The sequence below is a fragment of the Tetranychus urticae genome, chromosome 1 (assembly GCF_039701765.1).
Source record: "Tetranychus urticae isolate SD_2017Ah chromosome 1, NJAU_TeUrti_SD_1.0, whole genome shotgun sequence".
Classification (NCBI taxonomy): domain Eukaryota; kingdom Metazoa; phylum Arthropoda; class Arachnida; order Trombidiformes; family Tetranychidae; genus Tetranychus; species Tetranychus urticae.
The window spans coordinates 32,494,917-32,502,754 of record NC_142958.1 but is presented as its reverse complement, the minus strand read 5'-3'; positions in this window follow the sequence as shown (position 1 = coordinate 32,502,754).

The window sequence follows — 7,838 nt, the reverse complement described above, 5'->3', positions numbered from 1 at the left end:
AGTTGAAGGTGATAACACAATTAACAGTCTAATTGTTTAATAGTTTAGGACTTGGCCTTAATATGTTTCACTCCTTAAATGATTATGAATCTCGCGGCTTGCTAAATGGTTATCATTATAATGCTCATAATGAATATAATATGCACATCAATTTGAGAAGCAAAAAATTAATGTTATGTTTAAAATATTTTATCGCGACCATCATCATCATCAGAACTGACCTTCGTTTGGACATTCTCAAGACCCAATTTCCTTTTCTCACCTCTTATCATAATCTTCATAATCTGCTTTCATCTTATCTCGTCAAAGTGTTCATCATCTTCTTCTCTGTCATCACTTGTCACCATGTTTTTTTCTCGTTACTCATCATCTAATATCTTTGAGCATTCAAGCTGCTTCTCTTCACCATTGACCTGGATAAGGTGAACAAAAGAATGCGATTTCTGTTTCTTTTGCTTCCCTCAACCCAGTGATCACATCATCGCCATCATTATCCTCAATGTAACAACCATGATTAACTTATAGTCATCATCATTACAATTAAATTAAATATCGTATTTCCAAACTTGGACAACTTTAACTGAAAAATTTGAATCTAAATATCAGGTTAATATCACAATACCAAAATAAAGCGAATAACAACAACTGTTTTCAAGACCAAACTACACCGAAGCTCATCAGATTGACTTGACTTTACTCAATATTTTCAGATAAATTGTTTAAAGCAAATGAATCTGTAAATTCTATTCTTATAGACATTTGGATCTTCATGAAAATTTAGTTCTGATCAGTCGATCTAGTTCTTCTGAAAACTCAAGAAAATTGAACAAATGCAGCTTTACAGTCAAAAGGATTCCATGGAAAAAATCATCCTGGGAACAATTTTCTTATTCTCGAATTTATATGGAAATAAATGAGGAAATCACAGGAAATTTTAACAGCTTCATGATCATCCGATAAAATTTGCATGAATAGTTTCAAGTTGATTTAACATCAGAACGAGAAAAAGCTTATACTGTGATTGCAAATTTGTGAATCTTTGAAAGAATTAGAATTAGGTTTAGAATGCAAGTTTATCCGCTCTTTTTTCAATCCATTGATCAGTGCAAACTAATCAAAAAGTTGGCAGATCCAAAAATTCAATGTTCCATGGGTAATCCGAGAATATCTTAAAATATCTGTCTGTTTAAAAGTCTATTGACACAGTTGAATTGAACATCAATGAGCTAATTTAAATTATTACAAGAGAGACCTGTTGAAACTAATATTGATGAGATTGCTGTTATTAATATGATATTAGTAATATCATGAATGATGCTGATTTGATCGGAATGAAGAATCCAGTTTCCACAAAAATGTAGACATTGAAGTAAATTTTATTTAAAGCAATAAATATTGAAATAAATGTGTTATCAACAAGCAAATGACCAAAGGGAGTTGTCATGATATCAACTTTGACAAGTTACAAAAAAGTAATCATTTTGTACTTTTTTTGTCTACAAAACAGCAAGTAACATTGAAATGCAAATGTAAATGAGAGTAAAAAAAGAAATGTTAATTTAGTCAATAATTGGTTACCATTAAGCTACTATCAACAAGCAAATAAACGTTTCGTTTGGTTGTGTTGATCATTTCGGAGGAAGGTACGGTGAACAGAGAGCAAATAAAAGGTAAAATGACTACAATGATGATGATGTTATTACGATCTGTTTATGTGATGATGATGCGTTTAACATGGAAATAAAAAAAGGCCAACAAAACCATATTTACTTGAACGTTTAACACTAACATTGAGAGAAGAAATAATTATAAATTGTTTTACAATTTATCCATTTAAATGTATATCAATGGCAGTCTGTTGCCCTGGTTGTTGGTCAGAGTAATTATTTGTTGATGAAGTTGCCTAGTTTCATTAGTTGATCATGAAACAACAATATCATTTGAAGCATAACCTACAAGTTGAGGGGGAGTTCAAGTGACCAGTTAATATTAACCTGATTGAGTGAAGATATGATTCTCTTCACTAGGTTATCTTGTAATCAACTTATACTCACCAAGTAACATAACTATTATATAATAATGATAATACATGGTACATGATGGTGGTGGTTATGATGATCAAGATGATGATGAGAAGGAGTTTTCATTCAACTTGTTGATTCATTTTTTGGGTGCACAAACATTTCTACTTGATTACAAGTCTTTTACTGGGCTCATGGCTTTTCCCTTTTGCCCAGTCCATTTAGACAGATTCATGATTCCACTTGCTTCAAAACCTTATCACTCTTTGGTATGTGGGTTGATTCTGGTTCAGTATCATTATGTTTCATCTGTTTGATTGGGCCAACTGCCGAAAATTTTTCTTACTTTATTTCAATCAATAGGTAATCAGAAAAAAAGAGAAAAAATTGCTATTTTCTAATTCCAATTACTATTCTGGTTTAATATATTGTAATTGATGCCAAATAGAAACAACATAAACCTGAATAAAATTTGATTGCTTTAGAACTGATTAACTTGATTATCTTTCAATTTTATTAAATATGTACAATGATGCAACCTAAACTGGGTCAAGTTCACGTAAAATCAATGATATTATTGCGCTCATTTTACGCTTATTCATCAAGATACAGGAAACTTGAATATTTAATGCATTCTCAAAATCAATATGGTTCTGTGAATTTCGCAATCAATTTCATTTTATTTACATCAAAACTTTTCAACTGAAACTTTGATCAATAAATTGAAGATCGCTTTGGATATGTGACACTAACTAGGTATAATGAGGTTCAACTGACCAGCTTGACTCATTAACAAAACAGAATTGATTTTGCTTTAAAAAGCAGATTTAATAAAGTGTGCTTTATAAAGATTATGCAAAATGCATACAAAAAAACTGCAAAGCAAAATGAAAACCAAAGGAGTGGTGACAAAAAATGTGAATTTCGAGCTAAGAGCCAGTACTTTGGGGGTTTTTAGAGGTATAAAAACTTAGCCCGATTGTCCGATTAAAAATTTATCAGTTTATTTAATTGATATTAATTTAACAGTTTTCTAGAAAATGGAGTTCAAAGTTGAAACTTGGATCGCTTTTTGTACAATTATGGAATTAGATTTTTTCATCAAGCACATTTTTCTGGTGTAAATTTTTATGATCAGCCAGAAAATGCACTTATTTTGAGAAATAAACGTTTCCGTTCAACAGATCAGTTCAATTTTCAGTTCAATCGACACTTGGAAAAAAGTTCAAATCATTTTATACATTAATTTTTGTCAATCTGTATTCTGTTCTTCATAAATTTAAAGAATATCTGCATTAATTCATGGATGCATATCTGAAATTTACAAGTTGATTTCAACTTAAGCATCTTGCATTTCAGTAGATCATTAAGTCGTTTTATTTAAACTCATTTGACTCACTTTGAATTAAGTCTAAATTTAATCATCGGGTTATTTGTGGTTGAGATTGATACAAAGTGTGTGCCTTTTGCAAAGTTCAAGAAACATTTTCACCATTTGACTTGAATTTTCATGAATGAGAATAGCCATTTGTCTAACTTTCCGTTAAGAAATAGATCATTTGATTATAGCAGTGATGTTAATGATTGCAGTACATTTGATTGTAATAAACATTTCAATTTAGTTTGTGCTTGAACATCATTTAGCGAACACTTTTCAATTTGCTTCATTATCGTCAGTTCATTCAATTCTCATCGGAAGTTTATTGAATAAATGGACTGAGTGTGGTGTTAATATGAGATGATCATTTCAAGTCATTAGATAGTCATTTGTCAGAGTCGAATGAATAAAGTTAATTAAAATTGCAAAATCTGATTTGGCCATTTCCATAATAAAATTGAACGAATTGACATTTTCCAAGGAAATGCAACGATAATGAATCAGATTAAGGCAGCTTGTAATAGACTATTAATGCCGTCTTCAATCCTGAAAAGTATTTGGAAATTTCACTAATCCAGATTTTGTTCCCTGTCAATTACACAAGTGTTTGTCTGATGACACAGACTTTTTGGCCTGAAAATCAAAAGATGAAACACATTTTATCATCATTTTGATGATCAATTTTTCTTGAACTACTGAACATTTCCTGAATCAGTTGCCGCTCACTTGTTAGATTCATCTTACTTATGATCAACATTGACACGCGATCGACTGTGAGGTCACTTTTTTTCAACATTATCTTCTCTTTCTCTTCTTTTTGGATCATCGAGAACATATTATTTCCTGTAAAAATGTTCACTTAAAATGAAGATGAGATGAAGCTCTAGATGATGTTTTACTGGTTCACTGATATTTTTTTTTTGTTTTCATCATTTATATCAAAGTGTTAATATAAAAATGATATTTTGATGGTCTTTAAATTCACAACTTAACCAAGAAAAACGCTCACCTTTGGCGACCTTTGATGTCTCCATGTCAGTCAAGTTTGATTGAAGGTAAAAAAAGCATAAAAATCATATTTTTAGGTGTTAAACAATTTCTCCTAGTAATCACTCATTGACCGAGTCTCTTTTCATCATGAAATTGATACTTTTTCATGTCATTATTTCAACACTTTCATCAAATTGACAGATCTAGATTGCCCTTCATCCTCATCACCATCAACATCATGTAACAACTTCCTGCGTTTATCTATGTTAAACCATCCTAATAAAGTATTAAATAATTTCCTTCCCAGACTCAGTGTGAGTTCAGAAACTTTTTTTTCTTCATTTTTTCAACATTTCGCAATGAGCATCATGAATTTAAACTGTTAAACCTATTTTTATGTCTAGTCAAACTGAACCAGAATCAGACTGAGTAGGTCAAAAATTTTTGCTATTTTATGGCTAAAAACAGTAAGAACCAGGGTGAGGTTCATGACAGCAATTTACATTTACCATCAAAATAAACTCAAAAACTATTCAAAGTTAATTAAATGGATTCGTTTCCAGTCAACTGAGATGCGATTGGCAATAAAGTTGATCAACTTATTGTTTAATTGAATCTGTAAATGAATTAAAAGTGAATCAACTTTGCGTGTCTCAAGTCACCATTCATTTGCATAATACAATTAACATTATCACCTCATGATCGTTTCGTTTATAACTTCAATTGAAAGGTTTAATAAACAAATTTATAATCAATAAAGAATCACGCAATTAAGTTGAACTTGGTAAATGACTTTCCAGGTGAACAATAGTCAGGACAAGTGAAGAGACAAAGTGAAGTCAAAAAAAGAGTTGAATCCGTTACCAGGAAGCAAATTATCCAAGTGGACAGACAAAGAGAATGACCAATCAAGATTAACCTTTTAGGTCAGTTACTGTATTTGGTCAGATAAAACAAAATGAAGGAAAAGTAAAAAAAGGGAAACAAGGCTAAAAAATAGACTCTCGAGTTGAATAAATATTGAAACAAAGTTGCTTCAGTTGGAAAGCAAAAAAGATTGAAAAGCAAACAGAAAAAACTGAAAATTCTGATCAAATGATTAGTTGATATTAGCACAAGAAAACAAACTCTTTGTGAATTAGAGAAAAAGAAACTTTCTCTTTCAAGTGTTGAAGATGATTATAAAGGTGATGCTCATGATGATGTTCATGATGATTGTCAAGATAAGGTGATGAATGAAAGACGTTCATTTCTCAGAATAATAATCGACTTCTTTTTTATCAAACAATAGTTTGTTGTATTTACAAACCTTTGAATATGATTAAGTTCAACATGAAACGCGTTAATCTTTCACCTTCATCCATCACCTTAATCTCATGGAACAAGGAAGAGGTTGAATCCTTCACTTTAACAACAATTAACAAGATTAGTTATGGAACAATTTACCTTCAACTTTTATTATCGTTATTAATTATCAAACAAACTGTTGCCATGTTGACCATAATTTACTTGATCAACATTTCCGGCTATTTAACAAACTGTTACTTTGCTTTATTTATTACCTTCAAAGTTGACCATTCATCTCTCAACTTGCGAAACAAACAGAAACTAGATTAATTATAATATCATATTAACAATGATGACCAAGTTATTTATATTACAATCATTTGTATAATGATGAGGTTTCTTTGCGTGTTTATACTTTAATTTAATTTTTTTTCATTTAAAGTTCAATATCAACTGATTAACATTCAATTGAATTGAGATTGCAATTTCAATTCAAATTTCATTCTCTTTAATATTCATTTCAATCAACAATTTAAATCATCGTTTTCCTTCCAACAAATACTCTCTTCAACTAATTGGTTAATTTAATAACAAATAATAATTAGGTTAATGTACGCATCATTCAAGCTTAACTTTGCTTTTGAGTTACAGAGAAAAAAATGTTTCCATTTTTTGGCAACTTTTTTGTCCAATGTTGTTATTCAATGAAAAGCAATAAAATTAATTGAATGTTAAGATGGGAAAAGGTAATTAGAGAAGTTACTGTTGACCAGAAAAAAACGTTTTTCACCTTTTGACGCTTTTCACGTTTAGTCAACTTGAAAGTTTATCAGTTGTTTTGTTGTCCAAAGGGTTAATTAGTTATTCAAGTCATACGTTGTTGCTCAAAAAGAGATGAAATATTGATACAAATGAGTCTAATGATTGAAGTAATTTTATTCATGATAAAGATTATTGAAGATTCCAGACGGAAATGAAACTCAAAGGCAGACAATGGCAAGAGATGGTTCAAGTTGAACCTCTTTTTGTATCAATTGAATATTATCGTGTAATCAGTTTGGTTTGAAGGTATCTTTGGTTAGATAAGATGAACTCGAATAAAAGGAAGAAGCAAACTGATAATAAATGTTGATTGTGATCAGGATAATAAGGTAATAATGTGATCATTTTCTTCTCTTTTCATTCATTCAATTGTCGTTTCTTTTCAACAATTTTAATTGATTACAATTCAATGTGATACAATCAAAGTTTACTTTGAATATTTCATTGAAACCAAAACTGATCAATAACATGATTAGCTGAGAAGAGGAAGAAGATTGAAATGGATTTACTTTTTTTGTAAATTGATTGTTATCAAAGTCAATTTGCTTTTCATTTGAATAAAATTGAAATGACCTGAAGCATGATTTGTCATGAAAACGACAAGTCATTTCCACAGAACTTTGCTTTCTCTTTTATGTCAATTTCATTAATATCATGTTAAAATGTTCAATGTTTACTTATTTCTACATTTCACTGGAAATGAATTTTTCATTCAAATGTTGAGTAATGTTTGTACTTTTACATGGTAAATATCAATTCGTTTTATCAAGCTTCAAGTTCGTCCTAGATTTTTCTCAAAAACTTCTATTCGATTTCGTTTTGGTACATTTTTATTTAATTTCATTTTTACTTGAAATGATGAAAATAAATTTGAATTTGAAAGATTAAAATTCTCAGTTTGGTGACAATTGAAGATTCAAAGCTGAGATTCTTAACCTTTGCAGTTGTTTATATTGATAGTTCATTGGCTTTCTTATCTTATTATTATTTTGTTCATGGTTAAGGTTGAACAGAGACGTTGATTGAATCAAGTGAAACGACAAACTTGTGCAAAAAGTCAACGAATCAACAGATGATCGTCACTATCATGATAATCAAATGTTGATAATCATTTTCCATCATCACCAAGGATAATCATATATGTGGAAAGAAATGAATAATCAGGGAAAATGGAAGAAGCAGAAGATGAAAAGGAAGATAGACTTGAGAGACTGTGATGGTCAATTGAGAGGAAAGAATTTTATTGTTGAAAAAATGTATCGAAATGAGAACAATGGACTTTCATTGATTTATTAAAAGTTGCCTTCTTAATAAATGCTTACAACCTACTTTACCTCAAG